The 16,167-nt window shown below is 49.7% G+C and overlaps 39 non-coding genes and 5 pseudogenes across 39 annotated transcripts; all 44 read left to right on the top strand.

Annotated features, from left to right (window-relative positions):
* Nucleotides 1–233: 233 nt before the first annotated feature.
* LOC149766773 (5S ribosomal RNA) lies at nucleotides 234–352 on the top strand (annotated as a pseudogene).
* A 247-nt stretch (nucleotides 353–599) lies between these two features.
* On the top strand, nucleotides 600–718 carry LOC149766772 (5S ribosomal RNA). Its single transcript, XR_016403193.1, has one exon. It is a non-coding gene; the product is annotated as a 5S ribosomal RNA (ribosomal RNA).
* Nucleotides 719–965: 247 nt separating this feature from the next.
* On the top strand, nucleotides 966–1,084 carry LOC149766771 (5S ribosomal RNA). Its single transcript, XR_016402062.1, has one exon. It is a non-coding gene; the product is annotated as a 5S ribosomal RNA (ribosomal RNA).
* A 247-nt stretch (nucleotides 1,085–1,331) lies between these two features.
* On the top strand, nucleotides 1,332–1,450 carry LOC149766770 (5S ribosomal RNA). Its single transcript, XR_016412452.1, has one exon. It is a non-coding gene; the product is annotated as a 5S ribosomal RNA (ribosomal RNA).
* A 246-nt stretch (nucleotides 1,451–1,696) lies between these two features.
* Nucleotides 1,697–1,815, top strand: LOC149766769 (5S ribosomal RNA). The gene has a single exon (XR_016403923.1). It is a non-coding gene; the product is annotated as a 5S ribosomal RNA (ribosomal RNA).
* Nucleotides 1,816–2,062: 247 nt separating this feature from the next.
* Nucleotides 2,063–2,180, top strand: LOC149766768 (5S ribosomal RNA). The gene has a single exon (XR_016404689.1). It is a non-coding gene; the product is annotated as a 5S ribosomal RNA (ribosomal RNA).
* A 247-nt stretch (nucleotides 2,181–2,427) lies between these two features.
* Nucleotides 2,428–2,546, top strand: LOC149766767 (5S ribosomal RNA). Its single transcript, XR_016404456.1, has one exon. It is a non-coding gene; the product is annotated as a 5S ribosomal RNA (ribosomal RNA).
* A 247-nt stretch (nucleotides 2,547–2,793) lies between these two features.
* On the top strand, nucleotides 2,794–2,912 carry LOC149766766 (5S ribosomal RNA; annotated as a pseudogene).
* A 247-nt stretch (nucleotides 2,913–3,159) lies between these two features.
* LOC149766765 (5S ribosomal RNA) lies at nucleotides 3,160–3,278 on the top strand. The gene has a single exon (XR_016403192.1). It is a non-coding gene; the product is annotated as a 5S ribosomal RNA (ribosomal RNA).
* Nucleotides 3,279–3,525: 247 nt separating this feature from the next.
* LOC149766764 (5S ribosomal RNA) lies at nucleotides 3,526–3,644 on the top strand. Its single transcript, XR_016402061.1, has one exon. It is a non-coding gene; the product is annotated as a 5S ribosomal RNA (ribosomal RNA).
* A 247-nt stretch (nucleotides 3,645–3,891) lies between these two features.
* On the top strand, nucleotides 3,892–4,010 carry LOC149766763 (5S ribosomal RNA). The gene has a single exon (XR_016411565.1). It is a non-coding gene; the product is annotated as a 5S ribosomal RNA (ribosomal RNA).
* Nucleotides 4,011–4,257: 247 nt separating this feature from the next.
* LOC149766762 (5S ribosomal RNA) lies at nucleotides 4,258–4,376 on the top strand. Its single transcript, XR_016400523.1, has one exon. It is a non-coding gene; the product is annotated as a 5S ribosomal RNA (ribosomal RNA).
* Nucleotides 4,377–4,623: 247 nt separating this feature from the next.
* LOC149766761 (5S ribosomal RNA) lies at nucleotides 4,624–4,742 on the top strand. The gene has a single exon (XR_016411564.1). It is a non-coding gene; the product is annotated as a 5S ribosomal RNA (ribosomal RNA).
* A 247-nt stretch (nucleotides 4,743–4,989) lies between these two features.
* LOC149766760 (5S ribosomal RNA) lies at nucleotides 4,990–5,108 on the top strand. The gene has a single exon (XR_016400522.1). It is a non-coding gene; the product is annotated as a 5S ribosomal RNA (ribosomal RNA).
* A 247-nt stretch (nucleotides 5,109–5,355) lies between these two features.
* Nucleotides 5,356–5,473, top strand: LOC149766759 (5S ribosomal RNA). Its single transcript, XR_016405007.1, has one exon. It is a non-coding gene; the product is annotated as a 5S ribosomal RNA (ribosomal RNA).
* Nucleotides 5,474–5,720: 247 nt separating this feature from the next.
* On the top strand, nucleotides 5,721–5,839 carry LOC149766758 (5S ribosomal RNA; annotated as a pseudogene).
* A 247-nt stretch (nucleotides 5,840–6,086) lies between these two features.
* Nucleotides 6,087–6,205, top strand: LOC149766757 (5S ribosomal RNA). Its single transcript, XR_016403191.1, has one exon. It is a non-coding gene; the product is annotated as a 5S ribosomal RNA (ribosomal RNA).
* A 247-nt stretch (nucleotides 6,206–6,452) lies between these two features.
* Nucleotides 6,453–6,571, top strand: LOC149766756 (5S ribosomal RNA). The gene has a single exon (XR_016404544.1). It is a non-coding gene; the product is annotated as a 5S ribosomal RNA (ribosomal RNA).
* A 246-nt stretch (nucleotides 6,572–6,817) lies between these two features.
* On the top strand, nucleotides 6,818–6,936 carry LOC149766755 (5S ribosomal RNA). The gene has a single exon (XR_016403922.1). It is a non-coding gene; the product is annotated as a 5S ribosomal RNA (ribosomal RNA).
* Nucleotides 6,937–7,183: 247 nt separating this feature from the next.
* LOC149766754 (5S ribosomal RNA) lies at nucleotides 7,184–7,301 on the top strand. Its single transcript, XR_016404688.1, has one exon. It is a non-coding gene; the product is annotated as a 5S ribosomal RNA (ribosomal RNA).
* Nucleotides 7,302–7,548: 247 nt separating this feature from the next.
* LOC149766753 (5S ribosomal RNA) lies at nucleotides 7,549–7,667 on the top strand. The gene has a single exon (XR_016404455.1). It is a non-coding gene; the product is annotated as a 5S ribosomal RNA (ribosomal RNA).
* A 247-nt stretch (nucleotides 7,668–7,914) lies between these two features.
* Nucleotides 7,915–8,033, top strand: LOC149766752 (5S ribosomal RNA; annotated as a pseudogene).
* Nucleotides 8,034–8,280: 247 nt separating this feature from the next.
* Nucleotides 8,281–8,399, top strand: LOC149766751 (5S ribosomal RNA). The gene has a single exon (XR_016403190.1). It is a non-coding gene; the product is annotated as a 5S ribosomal RNA (ribosomal RNA).
* Nucleotides 8,400–8,646: 247 nt separating this feature from the next.
* Nucleotides 8,647–8,765, top strand: LOC149766750 (5S ribosomal RNA). Its single transcript, XR_016402059.1, has one exon. It is a non-coding gene; the product is annotated as a 5S ribosomal RNA (ribosomal RNA).
* A 247-nt stretch (nucleotides 8,766–9,012) lies between these two features.
* On the top strand, nucleotides 9,013–9,131 carry LOC149766749 (5S ribosomal RNA). Its single transcript, XR_016401491.1, has one exon. It is a non-coding gene; the product is annotated as a 5S ribosomal RNA (ribosomal RNA).
* Nucleotides 9,132–9,378: 247 nt separating this feature from the next.
* Nucleotides 9,379–9,497, top strand: LOC149766748 (5S ribosomal RNA). Its single transcript, XR_016400741.1, has one exon. It is a non-coding gene; the product is annotated as a 5S ribosomal RNA (ribosomal RNA).
* A 247-nt stretch (nucleotides 9,498–9,744) lies between these two features.
* Nucleotides 9,745–9,863, top strand: LOC149766747 (5S ribosomal RNA). Its single transcript, XR_016411563.1, has one exon. It is a non-coding gene; the product is annotated as a 5S ribosomal RNA (ribosomal RNA).
* A 243-nt stretch (nucleotides 9,864–10,106) lies between these two features.
* On the top strand, nucleotides 10,107–10,225 carry LOC149766746 (5S ribosomal RNA). The gene has a single exon (XR_016400521.1). It is a non-coding gene; the product is annotated as a 5S ribosomal RNA (ribosomal RNA).
* A 247-nt stretch (nucleotides 10,226–10,472) lies between these two features.
* On the top strand, nucleotides 10,473–10,590 carry LOC149766745 (5S ribosomal RNA). Its single transcript, XR_016405005.1, has one exon. It is a non-coding gene; the product is annotated as a 5S ribosomal RNA (ribosomal RNA).
* A 247-nt stretch (nucleotides 10,591–10,837) lies between these two features.
* Nucleotides 10,838–10,956, top strand: LOC149766744 (5S ribosomal RNA). The gene has a single exon (XR_016406866.1). It is a non-coding gene; the product is annotated as a 5S ribosomal RNA (ribosomal RNA).
* A 247-nt stretch (nucleotides 10,957–11,203) lies between these two features.
* Nucleotides 11,204–11,322, top strand: LOC149766743 (5S ribosomal RNA). The gene has a single exon (XR_016400650.1). It is a non-coding gene; the product is annotated as a 5S ribosomal RNA (ribosomal RNA).
* A 246-nt stretch (nucleotides 11,323–11,568) lies between these two features.
* LOC149766742 (5S ribosomal RNA) lies at nucleotides 11,569–11,687 on the top strand. The gene has a single exon (XR_016403921.1). It is a non-coding gene; the product is annotated as a 5S ribosomal RNA (ribosomal RNA).
* Nucleotides 11,688–11,934: 247 nt separating this feature from the next.
* On the top strand, nucleotides 11,935–12,052 carry LOC149766741 (5S ribosomal RNA). The gene has a single exon (XR_016404687.1). It is a non-coding gene; the product is annotated as a 5S ribosomal RNA (ribosomal RNA).
* A 247-nt stretch (nucleotides 12,053–12,299) lies between these two features.
* Nucleotides 12,300–12,418, top strand: LOC149766740 (5S ribosomal RNA). Its single transcript, XR_016404454.1, has one exon. It is a non-coding gene; the product is annotated as a 5S ribosomal RNA (ribosomal RNA).
* Nucleotides 12,419–12,665: 247 nt separating this feature from the next.
* On the top strand, nucleotides 12,666–12,784 carry LOC149766739 (5S ribosomal RNA; annotated as a pseudogene).
* Nucleotides 12,785–13,031: 247 nt separating this feature from the next.
* On the top strand, nucleotides 13,032–13,150 carry LOC149766738 (5S ribosomal RNA). The gene has a single exon (XR_016403189.1). It is a non-coding gene; the product is annotated as a 5S ribosomal RNA (ribosomal RNA).
* A 247-nt stretch (nucleotides 13,151–13,397) lies between these two features.
* Nucleotides 13,398–13,516, top strand: LOC149766737 (5S ribosomal RNA). Its single transcript, XR_016402058.1, has one exon. It is a non-coding gene; the product is annotated as a 5S ribosomal RNA (ribosomal RNA).
* Nucleotides 13,517–13,763: 247 nt separating this feature from the next.
* LOC149766736 (5S ribosomal RNA) lies at nucleotides 13,764–13,882 on the top strand. The gene has a single exon (XR_016401490.1). It is a non-coding gene; the product is annotated as a 5S ribosomal RNA (ribosomal RNA).
* Nucleotides 13,883–14,129: 247 nt separating this feature from the next.
* LOC149766735 (5S ribosomal RNA) lies at nucleotides 14,130–14,247 on the top strand. Its single transcript, XR_016406472.1, has one exon. It is a non-coding gene; the product is annotated as a 5S ribosomal RNA (ribosomal RNA).
* Nucleotides 14,248–14,493: 246 nt separating this feature from the next.
* Nucleotides 14,494–14,612, top strand: LOC149766734 (5S ribosomal RNA). The gene has a single exon (XR_016404129.1). It is a non-coding gene; the product is annotated as a 5S ribosomal RNA (ribosomal RNA).
* A 247-nt stretch (nucleotides 14,613–14,859) lies between these two features.
* Nucleotides 14,860–14,978, top strand: LOC149766733 (5S ribosomal RNA). Its single transcript, XR_016400740.1, has one exon. It is a non-coding gene; the product is annotated as a 5S ribosomal RNA (ribosomal RNA).
* Nucleotides 14,979–15,225: 247 nt separating this feature from the next.
* On the top strand, nucleotides 15,226–15,344 carry LOC149766732 (5S ribosomal RNA). Its single transcript, XR_016411562.1, has one exon. It is a non-coding gene; the product is annotated as a 5S ribosomal RNA (ribosomal RNA).
* Nucleotides 15,345–15,587: 243 nt separating this feature from the next.
* Nucleotides 15,588–15,705, top strand: LOC149766731 (5S ribosomal RNA). Its single transcript, XR_016408086.1, has one exon. It is a non-coding gene; the product is annotated as a 5S ribosomal RNA (ribosomal RNA).
* Nucleotides 15,706–15,952: 247 nt separating this feature from the next.
* On the top strand, nucleotides 15,953–16,071 carry LOC149766730 (5S ribosomal RNA). The gene has a single exon (XR_016404453.1). It is a non-coding gene; the product is annotated as a 5S ribosomal RNA (ribosomal RNA).
* Nucleotides 16,072–16,167: the final 96 nt, after the last annotated feature.

The raw sequence follows: 16,167 nt of genomic DNA, 5'->3' as shown, positions 1-16,167 counted from the left end.
CGCTTTTTTATTTTTTGATAATATTTATTTTTAATTTTTCGGCTTTTGGCTTTTCCTCTTCGGATAATTTTTTTACCCCGAAAATAAACTGAGTCCGGAGACTGGCGGTGCCATGCCGCATAGCGGGAGCAGCGCGTTGAATCCTACGCCAGAACGGCCCCGGCGGCGCGAATGTCTCGGGCCGTCGAGGTCTGCTGCTTTGTCATAAAAGGGAGTTTCGAAGGGCATGTCATGGGTGCGATCATACCAACACTAATGCACCGGATCCTATCAGAACTCCGCAGTTAAGCGGGCTTGGGCGAGAGTAGTACTAGGATGGGTGACCCCCTGGAAAGTCCTCGTGTTGCACCCCATTTATTTTTTGCCCGCTTTTTTATTTTTTCATAATATTTATTTTTAATTTTTTGGCTTTTGGCTTTTCCTCTTCGGATAATTTTTTTTCCCCGAAAATAAACTGAGTCCGGAGACTGGCGGTGCCATGCCGCATAGCGGGACCAGCGCGTTGAATCCTACGCCAGAACGGCCCCGGCGGCGCGAATGTCTCGGGCCGTCGAGGTCTGCTGCTTTGTCATAAAAGGTAGTTTCGAAGGGCATGTCATGCGTGCGATCATACCAGCACTAATGCACCGGATCCCATCAGAACTCCGCAGTTAAGCGTGCCTGGGCGAGAGTAGTACTAGGATGGGTGACCCCCTGGGAAGTCCTCGTGTTGCACCCCTTTTATTTTTTGCCCGCTTTTTTATTTTTTGATAATATTTATTTTTAATTTTTCGGCTTTTGAGTTTTCTTCTTCGGATAATTTTTTTCCCCCGAAAATAAACTAAGTCCGGAGACTGGCGGTGCCATGCCGCATAGCGGGACCAGCGCGTTGAATCCTACGCCAGAACGGCCCCGGCGGCGCGAATGCCTCGGGCCGTCGAGGTCTGCTGCTTTGTCATAAAGGGGAGTTTCGAAGGGCATGTCATGGTTGCGATCATACCAGCACTAATGCACCGGATCCCATCAGAACTCCGCAGTTAAGCGTGCTTGGGCGAGAGTAGTACTAGGATGGGTGACCCCCTGGGAAGTCCTCGTGTTGCACCCCTTTTATTTTTTGCCCGCTTTTTTATTTTTTGATAATATTTATTTTTAATTTTTTGGCTTTTGGCTTTTCCTCTTCGGATAATTTTTTTCCTCCGAAAATAAACTGAGTCCGGAGACTGGCGGTGCCATGCCGCATAGCGGGACCAGCGCGTTGAATCCTTCGCCAGAACGGCCCCGGCGGCGCGAATGTCTCGGGCCGTCGAGGTCTGCTGCTTTGTCATAAAAGGGAGTTTCGATGGGCATGTCATGGGTGCGATCATACCAGCACTAATGCACCGGATCCCATCAGAACTCCGCAGTTAAGCGTGCTTGGGCGAGAGTAGTACTAGGATGGGTGACCCCCTGGGAAGTCCTCGTGTTGCACCCTTTTTATTTTTTGCCCGCTTTTTTATTTTTTGATAATATTTATTTTTAATTTTTCGGCTTTTGGCTTTTTCTCTTCGGATAATTTTTTCCCCCGAAAATAAACTGAGTCCGGGGACTCGCGGTGCCATGCCGCATAGCGGGACCAGCGTGTTGAATCCTACGCCAGAACGTCCCCGGCGGCGCGAATGTCTCGGGCCATCGAGGTCTGCTGCTTTGTCATAAAAGGGAGTTTCGAAGGGCATGTCATGGGTGCGATCATACTAGCACTAATGCACCGGATCCCATCAGAACTCCGCAGTTAAGCGTGCTTGGGCGAGAGTAGTACTAGGATGGGTGGCCCCCTGGGAAGTCCTCGTGTTGCACCCCTTTTATTTTTTGCCCGCTTTTTTATTTTTTGATAATATTTATTTTTAATTTTTCGGCTTTTGGCTTTTTTTCTTCGGATAATTTTTTTCCCCCGAAAATAAACTGAGTCCGGAGACTGGCGGTGCCATGCCGCATAGCGGGACCAGCGCGTTGAATCCTACGCCAGAACGGCCCCGGCGGCGCGAATGTCTCGGGCCGTTGAGGTCTGCTGCTTTGTCATAAAAGGGAGTTTCGATGGGCATGTCATGGGTGCGATCATACCAGCACTAATGCACCGGATCCCATCAGAACTCCGCAGTTAAGCGTGCTTGGGCGAGATTAGTACTAGGATGGGTGACCCCCGGGAAGTCCTCGTATTGCACCCCTTTTATTTTTTGCCCGCTTTTTTATTTTTTCATAATATTTATTTTTAATTTTTCGGCTTTTGGCTTTTCCTCTTCGGATAATTTTTTTCCCCCGAAAATAAACTGAGTCCGGAGACTGGCGGTGCCATGCCGCATAGCGGGACCAGCGCGTTGAATCCTACGCCAGAACGGCCCCGGCGGCGCGAATGTCTCGGGCCGTCGAGGTCTGCTGCTTTGTCATAAAAGGGAGTTTCGATGGGCAAGTCATAGGTGCGATCATACCAGCACTAATGCACCGGATCCCATCAGAACTCCGCAGTTAAGCGTGCTTGGGCGAGAGTAGTACTAGGATGGGTGGCCCCCTGGGAAGTCCTCGTGTTGCACCCCTTTTATTTTTTGCCCGCTTTTTTATTTTTTGATAATATTTATTTCTAATTTTTCGGCTTTTGGCTTTTCCTCTTCGGATAATTTTTTTACCCCGAAAATAAACTGAGTCCGGAGACTGGCGGTGCCATGCCGCATAGCGGGAGCAGCGCGTTGAATCCTACGCCAGAACGGCCCCGGCGGCGCGAATGTCTCGGGCCGTCGAGGTCTGCTGCTTTGTCATAAAAGGGAGTTTCGAAGGGCATGTCATGGGTGCGATCATACCAACACTAATGCACCGGATCCTATCAGAACTCCGCAGTTAAGCGGGCTTGGGCGAGAGTAGTACTAGGATGGGTGACCCCCTGGAAAGTCCTCGTGTTGCACCCCATTTATTTTTTGCCCGCTTTTTTATTTTTTCATAATATTTATTTTTAATTTTTTGGCTTTTGGCTTTTCCTCTTCGGATAATTTTTTTTTCCCGAAAATAAACTGAGTCCGGAGACTGGCGGTGCCATGCCGCATAGCGGGACCAGCGCGTTGAATCCTACGCCAGAACGGCCCCGGCGGCGCGAATGTCTCGGGCCGTCGAGGTCTGCTGCTTTGTCATAAAAGGTAGTTTCGAAGGGCATGTCATGCGTGCGATCATACCAGCACTAATGCACCGGATCCCATCAGAACTCCGCAGTTAAGCGTGCCTGGGCGAGAGTAGTACTAGGATGGGTGACCCCCTGGGAAGTCCTCGTGTTGCACCCCTTTTATTTTTTGCCCGCTTTTTTATTTTTTGATAATATTTATTTTTAATTTTTCGGCTTTTGAGTTTTCTTCTTCGGATAATTTTTTTCCCCCGAAAATAAACTAAGTCCGGAGACTGGCGGTGCCATGCCGCATAGCGGGACCAGCGCGTTGAATCCTACGCCAGAACGGCCCCGGCGGCGCGAATGCCTCGGGCCGTCGAGGACTGCTGCTTTGTCATAAAGGGGAGTTTCGAAGGGCATGTCATGGTTGCGATCATACCAGCACTAATGCACCGGATCCCATCAGAACTCCGCAGTTAAGCGTGCTTGGGCGAGAGTAGTACTAGGATGGGTGACCCCCTGGGAAGTCCTCGTGTTGCACCCCTTTTATTTTTTGCCCGCTTTTTTATTTTTTGATAATATTTATTTTTAATTTTTTGGCTTTTGGCTTTTCCTCTTCGGATAATTTTTTTCCTCCGAAAATAAACTGAGTCCGGAGACTGGCGGTGCCATGCCGCATAGCGGGACCAGCGCGTTGAATCCTACGCCAGAACGGCCCCGGCGGCGCGAATGTCTCGGGCCGTCGAGGTCTGCTGCTTTGTCATAAAAGGGAGTTTCGAAGAGCATGTCATGGGTGCGATCATACCAGCACTAATGCACCGGATCCCATCAGAACTCCGCAGTTAAGCGTGCTTGGGCGAGAGTAGTACTAGGATGGGTGACCCCCTGGGAAGTCCTCGTGTTGCACCCCTTTTATTTTTTGCCCGCTTTTTTATTTTTTGATAATATTTATTTTTAATTTTTCGGCTTTTGGCTTTTCTTCTTCGGATAATTTTTTTCCCCCGAAAATAAACTGAGTCCGGAGACTGGCGGTGCCATGCCGCATAGCGTGACCAGCGCGTTGAATCCTACGCCAGAACGGCCCCGGCGGCGCGAATGTCTCGGGCCGTCGAGGTCTGCTGCTTTGTCATAAAAGGGAGTTTCGATGGGCATGTCATGGGTGCGATCATACCAGCACTAAGGCACCGGATCCCATCAGAACTCCGCAGTTAAGCGTGCTTGGGCGAGAGTAGTACTAGGATGGGTGACCCCCTGGGAAGTCCTCGTGTTGCACCCCTTTTATTTTTTGCCCGCTTTTTTATTTTTTGATAATATTTATTTTTAATTTTTCGGCTTTTGGCTTTTCCTCTTCGGATAATTTTTTTCCTCCGAAAATAAACTGAGTCCGGAGACTGGCGGTGCCATGCCGCATAGCGGGACCAGCGCGTTGAATCCTACGCCAGAACGGCCCCGGCGGCGCGAATGTCTCGGGCCGTCGAGGTCTGCTGCTTTGTCATAAAAGGGAGTTTCGAAGAGCATGTCATGGGTGCGATCATACCAGCACTAATGCACCGGATCCCATCAGAACTCCGCAGTTAAGCGTGCTTGGGCGAGAGTAGTACTAGGATGGGTGACCCCCTGGGAAGTCCTCGTGTTGCACCCCTTTTATTTTTTGCCCGCTTTTTTATTTTTTGATAATATTTATTTTTAATTTTTCGGCTTTTGGCTTTTCCTCTCCGGATAATTTTTTTCCTCCGAAAATAAACTGAGTCCGGAGACTGGCGGTGCCATGCCGCATAGCGGGACCAGCGCGTTGAATCCTACGCCAGAACGGCCCCGGCGGCGCGAATGTCTCGGGTCGTCGAGGTCTGCTGCTTTGTCATAAAAGGGAGTTTCGATGGGCATGTCATGGGTGCGATCATACCAGCACTAAGGCACCGGATCCCATCAGAACTCCGCAGTTAAGCGTGCTTGGGCGAGAGTAGTACTAGGATGGGTGACCCCCTGGGAAGTCCTCGTGTTGCACCCCTTTTATTTTTTGCCCGCTTTTTTATTTTTTGATAATATTTATTTTTAATTTTTCGGCTTTTGGCTTTTCCTCTTCGGATAATTTTTTTCCCCCAAAAATAAACTGAGTCCGGAGACTGGCGGTGCCATGCCGCATAGCGGGACCAGCGCGTTGAATCCTATGCCAGAACGGCCCCGGCGGCGCGAATGTCTCGGGCCGTCGAGGTCTGCTGCTTTGTCATAAAAGGGAGTTTCGATGGGCATGTCATGGGTGCGATCATACCAGCACTAATGCACCGGATCCCATCAGAACTCCGCAGTTAAGCGTGCTTGGGCGAGATTAGTACTAGGATGGGTGACCCCCGGGAAGTCCTCGTGTTGCACCCCTTTTATTTTTTGCCCGCTTTTTTATTTTTTGATAATATTTATTTTTAATTTTTCGGCTTTTGGTTTTTCCTCTTCGGATAATATTTTTCCCCCGAAAATAAACTGAGTCCGGAAACTGGCGGTGCCATGCCGCATAGCGGGAGCAGCGCGTTGAATCCTACGCCAGAACGGCCCCGGCGGCGCGAATGTCTCGGGCCGTCGAGGTCTGCTGCTTTGTCATAAAAGGGAGTTTCGAAGGGCATGTCATGGGTGCGATCATACCAACACTAATGCACCGGATCCTATCAGAACTCCGCAGTTAAGCGGGCTTGGGCGAGAGTAGTACTAGGATGGGTGACCCCCTGGAAAGTCCTCGTGTTGCACCCCATTTATTTTTTGCCCGCTTTTTTATTTTTTCATAATATTTATTTTTAATTTTTTGGCTTTTGGCTTTTCCTCTTCGGATAATTTTTTTTTCCCGAAAATAAACTGAGTCCGGAGACTGGCGGTGCCATGCCGCATAGCGGGACCAGCGCGTTGAATCCTACGCCAGAACGGCCCCGGCGGCGCGAATGTCTCGGGCCGTCGAGGTCTGCTGCTTTGTCATAAAAGGTAGTTTCGAAGGGCATGTCATGCGTGCGATCATACCAGCACTAATGCACCGGATCCCATCAGAACTCCGCAGTTAAGCGTGCCTGGGCGAGAGTAGTACTAGGATGGGTGACCCCCTGGGAAGTCCTCGTGTTGCACCCCTTTTATTTTTTGCCCGCTTTTTTATTTTTTGATAATATTTATATTTAATTTTTCGGCTTTTGGCTTTTCCTCTTCGGATAATTTTTTTCCCCCGAAAATAAACTGAGTCCGGAGACTGGCGGTGCCATGCCGCATAGCGGGACCAGCGCGTTGAATCCTTCGCCAGAACGGCCCCGGCGGCGCGAATGTCTCGGGCCGTCGAGGTCTGCTGCTTTGTCATAAAAGGGAGTTTCGATGGGCATGTCATGGGTGCGATCATACCAGCACAAATGCACCGGATCCCATCAGAACTCCACAGTTAAGCGTGCTTGGGCGAGAGTAGTACTAGGATGGGTGACCCCCTGGGAAGTCCTCGTGTTGCACCCTTTTTATTTTTTGCCCGCTTTTTTATTTTTTGATAATATTTATTTTTAATTTTTCGGCTTTTGGCTTTTTCTCTTCGGATAATTTTTTCCCCCGAAAATAAACTGAGTCCGGGGACTCGCGGTGCCATGCCGCATAGCGGGACCAGCGTGTTGAATCCTACGCCAGAACGTCCCCGGCGGCGCGAATGTCTCGGGCCATCGAGGTCTGCAGCTTTGTCATAAAAGGGATTTTCGAAGGGCATGTCATGGGTGCGATCATACTAGCACTAATGCACCGGATCCCATCAGAACTCCGCAGTTAAGCGTGCTTGGGCGAGAGTAGTACTAGGATGGGTGGCCCCCTGGGAAGTCCTCGTGTTGCACCCCTTTTATTTTTTGCCCGCTTTTTTATTTTTTGATAATATTTATTTTTAATTTTTCGGCTTTTGGCTTTTTTTCTTCGGATAATTTTTTTCCCCCGAAAATAAACTGAGTCCGGAGACTGGCGGTGCCATGCCGCATAGCGGGACCAGCGCGTTGAATCCTACGCCAGAACGGCCCCGGCGGCGCGAATGTCTCGGGCCGTTGAGGTCTGCTGCTTTGTCATAAAAGGGAGTTTCGATGGGCATGTCATGGGTGCGATCATACCAGCACTAATGCACCGGATCCCATCAGAACTCCGCAGTTAAGCGTGCTTGGGCGAGATTAGTACTAGGATGGGTGACCCCCGGGAAGTCCTCGTATTGCACCCCTTTTATTTTTTGCCCGCTTTTTTATTTTTTCATAATATTTATTTTTAATTTTTCGGCTTTTGGCTTTTCCTCTTCGGATAATTTTTTTCCCCCGAAAATAAACTGAGTCCGGAGACTGGCGGTGCCATGCCGCATAGCGGGACCAGCGCGTTGAATCCTACGCCAGAACGGCCCCGGCGGCGCGAATGTCTCGGGCCGTCGAGGTCTGCTGCTTTGTCATAAAAGGGAGTTTCGATGGGCAAGTCATAGGTGCGATCATACCAGCACTAATGCACCGGATCCCATCAGAACTCCGCAGTTAAGCGTGCTTGGGCGAGAGTAGTACTAGGATGGGTGGCCCCCTGGGAAGTCCTCGTGTTGCACCCCTTTTATTTTTTGCCCGCTTTTTTATTTTTTGATAATATTTATTTTTAATTTTTCGGCTTTTGGCTTTTCCTCTTCGGATAATTTTTTTACCCCGAAAATAAACTGAGTCCGGAGACTGGCGGTGCCATGCCGCATAGCGGGAGCAGCGCGTTGAATCCTACGCCAGAACGGCCCCGGCGGCGCGAATGTCTCGGGCCGTCGAGGTCTGCTGCTTTGTCATAAAAGGGAGTTTCGAAGGGCATGTCATGGGTGCGATCATACCAACACTAATGCACCGGATCCTATCAGAACTCCGCAGTTAAGCGGGCTTGGGCGAGAGTAGTACTAGGATGGGTGACCCCCTGGAAAGTCCTCGTGTTGCACCCCATTTATTTTTTGCCCGCTTTTTTATTTTTTCATAATATTTATTTTTAATTTTTTGGCTTTTGGCTTTTCCTCTTCGGATAATTTTTTTTTCCCGAAAATAAACTGAGTCCGGAGACTGGCGGTGCCATGCCGCATAGCGGGACCAGCGCGTTGAATCCTACGCCAGAACGGCCCCGGCGGCGCGAATGTCTCGGGCCGTCGAGGTCTGCTGCTTTGTCATAAAAGGTAGTTTCGAAGGGCATGTCATGCGTGCGATCATACCAGCACTAATGCACCGGATCCCATCAGAACTCCGCAGTTAAGCGTGCCTGGGCGAGAGTAGTACTAGGATGGGTGACCCCCTGGGAAGTCCTCGTGTTGCACCCCTTTTATTTTTTGCCCGCTTTTTTATTTTTTGATAATATTTATTTTTAATTTTTCGGCTTTTGAGTTTTCTTCTTCGGATAATTTTTTTCCCCCGAAAATAAACTAAGTCCGGAGACTGGCGGTGCCATGCCGCATAGCGGGACCAGCGCGTTGAATCCTACGCCAGAACGGCCCCGGCGGCGCGAATGCCTCGGGCCGTCGAGGTCTGCTGCTTTGTCATAAAGGGGAGTTTCGAAAGGCATGTCATGGTTGCGATCATACCAGCACTAATGCACCGGATCCCATCAGAACTCCGCAGTTAAGCGTGCTTGGGCGAGAGTAGTACTAGGATGGGTGACCCCCTGGGAAGTCCTCGTGTTGCACCCCTTTTATTTTTTGCCCGCTTTTTTATTTTTTGATAATATTTATTTTTAATTTTTTGGCTTTTGGCTTTTCCTCTTCGGATAATTTTTTTCCTCCGAAAATAAACTGAGTCCGGAGACTGGCGGTGCCATGCCGCATAGCGGGACCAGCGCGTTGAATCCTACGCCAGAACGGCCCCGGCGGCGCGAATGTCTCGGGCCGTCGAGGTCTGCTGCTTTGTCATAAAAGGGAGTTTCGAAGAGCATGTCATGGGTGCGATCATACCAGCACTAATGCACCGGATCCCATCAGAACTCTGCAGTTAAGCGTGCTTGGGCGAGAGTAGTACTAGGATGGGTGACCCCCTGGGAAGTCCTCGTGTTGCACCCCTTTTATTTTTTGCCCGCTTTTTTATTTTTTGATAATATTTATTTTTAATTTTTCGGCTTTTGGCTTTTCTTCTTCGGATAATTTTTTTCCCCCGAAAATAAACTGAGTCCGGAGACTGGCGGTGCCATGCCGCATAGCGTGACCAGCGCGTTGAATCCTACGCCAGAACGGCCCCGGCGGCGCGAATGTCTCGGGCCGTCGAGGTCTGCTGCTTTGTCATAAAAGGGAGTTTCGATGGGCATGTCATGGGTGCGATCATACCAGCACTAAGGCACCGGATCCCATCAGAACTCCGTAGTTAAGCGTGCTTGGGCGAGAGTAGTACTAGGATGGGTGACCCCCTGGGAAGTCCTCGTGTTGCACCCCTTTTATTTTTTGCCCGCTTTTTTATTTTTTGATAATATTTATTTTTAATTTTTCGGCTTTTGGCTTTTCCTCTTCGGATAATTTTTTTCCCCCGAAAATAAACTGAGTCCGGAGACTGGCGGTGCTATGCCGCATAGCGGGACCAGCGCGTTGAATCCTACGCCAGAACGGCCCCGGCGGCGCGAATGTCTCGGGCCGTCGAGGTCTGCTGCTTTGTCATAAAAGGGAGTTTCAATGGGCATGTCATGGGTGCGATCATACCAGCACTAATGCACCGGATCCCATCAGAACTCCGCAGTTAAGCGTGCTTGGGCGAGAGTAGTACTAGGATGGGTGACCCCCTGGGAAGTCCTCGTGTTGCACCCCTTTTATTTTTTGCCAGCTTTTTTATTTTTAATATTTATTTTTAATTTTTCGGCTTTTGGCTTTTCCTCTTCGGATAATTTTTTTCTCCCGAAAATAAACTGAGTCCGGAGACTGGCGGTGCCATGCCGCATAGCGGGACCAGCGCGTTGAATCCTACGCCAGAACGGCCCCGGCGGCGCGAATGTCTCGGGTCGTCGAGGTCTGCTGCTTTGTCATAAAAGGGAGTTTCGATGGGCATGTCATGGGTGCGATCATACCAGCACTAAGGCACCGGATCCCATCAGAACTCCGCAGTTAAGCGTGCTTGGGCGAGAGTAGTACTAGGATGGGTGACCCCCTGGGAAGTCCTCGTGTTGCACCCCTTTTATTTTTTGCCCGCTTTTTTATTTTTTGATAATATTTATTTTTAATTTTTCGGCTTTTGGCTTTTCCTCTTCGGATAATTTTTTTTCCCCAAAAATAAACTGAGTCCGGAGACTGGCGGTGCCATGCCGCATAGCGGGACCAGCGCGTTGAATCCTATGCCAGAACGGCCCCGGCGGCGTGAATGTCTCGGGCCGTCGAGGTCTGCTGCTTTGTCATAAAAGGGAGTTTCGATGGGCATGTCATGGGTGCGATCATACCAGCACTAATGCACCGGATCCCATCAGAACTCCGCAGTTAAGCGTGCTTGGGCGAGATTAGTACTAGGATGGGTGACCCCCGGGAAGTCCTCGTGTTGCACCCCTTTTATTTTTTGCCCGCTTTTTTATTTTTTGATAATATTTATTTTTAATTTTTCGGCTTTTGGTTTTTCCTCTTCGGATAATATTTTTCCCCCGAAAATAAACTGAGTCCGGAGACTGGCGGTGCCATGCCGCATAGCGGGACCAGCGCGTTGAATCCTACGCCAGAACGGCCCCGGCGGCGCGAATGTCTCGGGCCGTCGAGGTTTGTTACTTTGTCATAAAAGGGAGTTTCGAAGGGCATGTCATGGGTGTGATCATACCAGCACTAATGCATCGGATCCCATCAGAACTCCGCAGTTAAGCGGGCTTGGGCGAGAGTAGTACTAGGATGGGTGACCCCCTGGGAAGTCCTCGTGTTGCACCCCTTTTATTTTTTGCCCGCTTTTTTATTTTTTGATAATATTTATATTTAATTTTTCGGCTTTTGGCTTTTCCTCTTCGGATAATTTTTTTCCCCCGAAAATAAACTGAGTCCGGAGACTGGCGGTGCCATGCCGCATAGCGGGACCAGCGCGTTGAATCCTTCGCCAGAACGGCCCCGGCGGCGCGAATGTCTCGGGCCGTCGAGGTCTGCTGCTTTGTCATAAAAGGGAGTTTCGATGGGCATGTCATGGGTGCGATCATACCAGCACAAATGCACCGGATCCCATCAGAACTCCGCAGTTAAGCGTGCTTGGGCGAGAGTAGTACTAGGATGGGTGACCCCCTGGGAAGTCCTCGTGTTGCACCCTTTTTATTTTTTGCCCGCTTTTTTATTTTTTGATAATATTTATTTTTAATTTTTCGGCTTTTGGCTTTTTCTCTTCGGATAATTTTTTCCCCCGAAAATAAACTGAGTCCGGGGACTCGCGGTGCCATGCCGCATAGCGGGACCAGCGTGTTGAATCCTACGCCAGAACGTCCCCGGCGGCGCGAATGTCTCGGGCCATCGAGGTCTGCTGCTTTGTCATAAAAGGGAGTTTCGAAGGGCATGTCATGGGTGCGATCATACTAGCACTAATGCACCGGATCCCATCAGAACTCCGCAGTTAAGCGTGCTTGGGCGAGAGTAGTACTAGGATGGGTGGCCCCCTGGGAAGTCCTCGTGTTGCACCCCTTTTATTTTTTGCCCGCTTTTTTATTTTTTGATAATATTTATTTTTAATTTTTCGGCTTTTGGCTTTTTTTCTTCGGATAATTTTTTTCCCCCGAAAATAAACTGAGTCCGGAGACTGGCGGTGCCATGCCGCATAGCGGGACCAGCGCGTTGAATCCTACGCCAGAACGGCCCCGGCGGCGCGAATGTCTCGGGCCGTTGAGGTCTGCTGCTTTGTCATAAAAGGGAGTTTCGATGGGCATGTCATGGGTGCGATCATACCAGCACTAATGCACCGGATCCCATCAGAACTCCGCAGTTAAGCGTGCTTGGGCGAGATTAGTACTAGGATGGGTGACCCCCGGGAAGTCCTCGTATTGCACCCCTTTTATTTTTTGCCCGCTTTTTTATTTTTTCATAATATTTATTTTTAATTTTTCGGCTTTTGGCTTTTCCTCTTCGGATAATTTTTTTCCCCCGAAAATAAACTGAGTCCGGAGACTGGCGGTGCCATGCCGCATAGCGGGACCAGCGCGTTGAATCCTACGCCAGAACGGCCCCGGCGGCGCGAATGTCTCGGGCCGTCGAGGTCTGCTGCTTTGTCATAAAAGGGAGTTTCGATGGGCAAGTCATAGGTGCGATCATACCAGCACTAATGCACCGGATCCCATCAGAACTCCGCAGTTAAGCGTGCTTGGGCGAGAGTAGTACTAGGATGGGTGGCCCCCTGGGAAGTCCTCGTGTTGCACCCCTTTTATTTTTTGCCCGCTTTTTTATTTTTTGATAATATTTATTTTTAATTTTTCGGCTTTTGGCTTTTCCTCTTCGGATAATTTTTTTCCCCCGAAAATAAACTGAGTCCGGAGACTGGCGGTGCCATGCCGCATAGCGGGAGCAGCACGTTGAATCCTACGCCAGAACGGCCCCGGCGGCGCGAATGTCTCGGGCCGTCGAGGTCTGCTGCTTTGTCATAAAAGGGAGTTTCGAAGGGCATGTCATGGGTGCGATCATACCAACACTAATGCACCGGATCCTATCAGAACTCCGCAGTTAAGCGGGCTTGGGCGAGAGTAGTACTAGGATGGGTGACCCCCTGGAAAGTCCTCGTGTTGCACCCCATTTATTTTTTGCCCGCTTTTTTATTTTTTCATAATATTTATTTTTAATTTTTTGGCTTTTGGCTTTTCCTCTTCGGATAATTTTTTTTCCCCGAAAATAAACTGAGTCCGGAGACTGGCGGTGCCATGCCGCATAGCGTGACCAGCGCGTTGAATCCTACGCCAGAACGGCCCCGGCGGCGCGAATGTCTCGGGCCGTCGAGGTCTGCTGCTTTGTCATAAAAGGTAGTTTCGAAGGGCATGTCATGCGTGCGATCATACCAGCACTAATGCACCGGATCCCATCAGAACTCCGCAGTTAAGCGTGCCTGGGCGAGAGTAGTACTAGGATGGGTGACCCCCTGGGAAGTCCTCGTGTTGCACCCCTTTTATTTTTTGCCCGCTTTTTTATTTTTTGATAATATTTATTTTTAATTTTTCGGCTTTTGAGTTTTCTTCTTCGGATAATTTTTTTCCCCCGAAAATAAACTAAGTCCGGAGACTGGCGGTGCCATGCCGCATAGCGGGACCAGCGCGTTGAATCCTACGCCAGAACGGCCCCGGCGGCGCGAATGCCTCGGGCCGTCGAGGTCTGCTGCTTTGTCATAAAGGGGAGTTTCGAAGGGCATGTCATGGTTGCGATCATACCAGCACTAATGCACCGGATCCCATCAGAACTCCGCAGTTAAGCGTGCTTGGGCGAGAGTAGTACTAGGATGGGTGACCCCCTGGGAAGTCCTCGTGTTGCACCCCTTTTATTTTTTGCCCGCTTTTTTATTTTTTGATAATATTTATTTTTAATTTTTTGGCTTTTGGCTTTTCCTCTTCGGATAATTTTTTTCCTCCGAAAATAAACTGAGTCCGGAGACTGGCGGTGCCATGCCGCATAGCGGGACCAGCGCGTTGAATCCTACGCCAGAACGGCCCCGGCGGCGCGAATGTCTCGGGCCGTCGAGGTCTGCTGCTTTGTCATAAAAGGGAGTTTCGAAGAGCATGTCATGGGTGCGATCATACCAGCACTAATGCACCGGATCCCATCAGAACTCTGCAGTTAAGCGTGCTTGGGCGAGAGTAGTACTAGGATGGGTGACCCCCTGGGAAGTCCTCGTGTTGCACCCCTTTTATTTTTTGCCCGCTTTTTTATTTTTTGATAATATTTATTTTTAATTTTTCGGCTTTTGGCTTTTCTTCTTCGGATAATTTTTTTCCCCCGAAAATAAACTGAGTCCGGAGACTGGCGGTGCCATGCCGCATTGCGTGACCAGCGCGTTGAATCCTACGCCAGAACGGCCCCGGCGGCGCGAATGTCTCGGGCCGTCGAGGTCTGCTGCTTTGTCATAAAAGGGAGTTTCGATGGGCATGTCATGGGTGCGATCATACCAGCACTAAGGCACCGGATCCCATCAGAACTCCGTAGTTAAGCGTGCTTGGGCGAGAGTAGTACTAGGATGGGTGACCCCTGGGAAGTCCTCGTGTTGCACCTCTTTTATTTTTTGCCCGCTTTTTTATTTTTTGATAATATTTATTTTTAATTTTTCGGCTTTTGGCTTTTCCTCTTCGGATAATTTTTTTCCCCGAAAATAAACTGAGTCCGGAGACTGGCGGTGCCATGCCGCATAGTGGGACCCGCGCGTTGAATCCTATGCCAGAACGGCACCGGCGGCGCGAATGTCTCGGGCCGTCGAGGTCTGCTGCTTTGTCATAAAAGGGAGTTTCGAAGGGCATGTCATGGGTGCGATCATACCAGCACTAATGCACCGGATCCCATCAGAACTCCGCAGTTAAGCGTGCTTGGGCGAGAGTACTACTAGGATGGGTGACCCCCTGGGAAGTCCTCGTGTTGCACCCCTTTTATTTTTTGCCCGCTTTTTTATTTTTTGATAATATTTATTTTTAATTTTTCGGCTTTTGGCTTTTCTTCTTCGGATAATTTTTTTCCCCCGAAAATAAACTGAGTCCGGAGACTGGCGGTGCCATGCCGCATAGCGTGACCAGCGCGTTGAATCCTACGCCAGAACGGCCCCGGCGGCGCGAATGTCTCGGGCCGTCGAGGTCTGCTGCTTTGTCATAAAAGGGAGTTTCGATGGGCATGTCATGGGTGCGATCATACCAGCACTAAGGCACCGGATCCCATCAGAACTCCGTAGTTAAGCGTGCTTGGGCGAGAGTAGTACTAGGATGGGTGACCCCCTGGGAAGTCCTCGTGTTGCACCCCTTTTATTTTTTGCCCGCTTTTTTATTTTTTGATAATATTTATTTTTAATTTTTCGGCTTTTGGCTTTTCCTCTTCGGATAATTTTTTTCCCCCGAAAATAAACTGAGTCCGGAGACTGGCGGTGCTATGCCGCATAGCGGGACCAGCGCGTTGAATCCTACACCAGAACGGCCCCGGCGGCGCGAATGTCTCGGGCCGTCGAGGTCTGCTGCTTTGTCATAAAAGGGAGTTTCAATGGGCATGTCATGGGTGCGATCATACCAGCACTAATGCACCGGATCCCATCAGAACTCCGCAGTTAAGCGTGCTTGGGCGAGAGTAGTACTAGGATGGGTGACCCCCTGGGAAGTCCTCGTGTTGCACCCCTTTTATTTTTTGCCCGCTTTTTTATTTTTAATATTTATTTTTAATTTTTCGGCTTTTGGCTTTTCCTCTTCGGATAATTTTTTTCCCCCGAAAATAAACTGAGTCCGGAGACTGGCGGTGCCATGCCGCATAGCGGGACCAGCGCGTTGAATCCTACGCCAGAACGGCCCCGGCGGCGCGAATGTCTCGGGCCGTTGAGGTCTGCTGCTTTGTCATAAAAGGGAGTTTCGATGGGCATGTCATGGGTGCGATCATACCAGCACTAATGCACCGGATCCCATCAGAACTCCGCAGTTAAGCGTGCTTGGGCGAGATTAGTACTAGGATGCGTGACCCCCGGGAAGTCCTCGTATTGCACCCCTTTTATTTTTTGCCCGCTTTTTTATTTTTTCATAATATTTATTTTTAATTTTTCGGCTTTTGGCTTTTCCTCTTCGGATAATTTTTTTCCCCAGAAAATAAACTGAGTCCGGAGACTGGCGGTGCCATGCCGCATAGCGGGACCAGCGCGTTGAATCCTACGCCAGAACGGCCCCGGCGGCGCGAATGTCTCGGGCCGTCGAGGTCTGCTGCTTTGTCATAAAAGGGAGTTTCGATGGGCAAGTCATAGGTGCGATCATACCAGCACTAATGCACCGGATCCCATCAGAACTCCGCAGTTAAGCGTGCTTGGGCGAGAGTAGTACTAGGATGGGTGGCCCCCTGGGAAGTCCTCGTGTTGCACCCCTTTTATTTTTTGCCCGCTTTTTTATTTTTTGATAATATTTATTTTTAATTTTTCGGCTTTTGGCTTTTCCTCTTCGGATAATTTTTTTCCCCCGAA

This window comes from Phoenix dactylifera, chromosome 4 (genome assembly GCF_051530095.1).
Source record: "Phoenix dactylifera cultivar Ajwa chromosome 4, Ajwa_hap1_PhDact_Kaust_v1.1, whole genome shotgun sequence".
NCBI classification, from domain to species: Eukaryota; Viridiplantae; Streptophyta; class Magnoliopsida; order Arecales; family Arecaceae; genus Phoenix; species Phoenix dactylifera.
The sequence above is the reverse complement of the archived record's forward strand: the minus strand, read 5'-3'. Positions and strand labels throughout refer to the sequence as shown.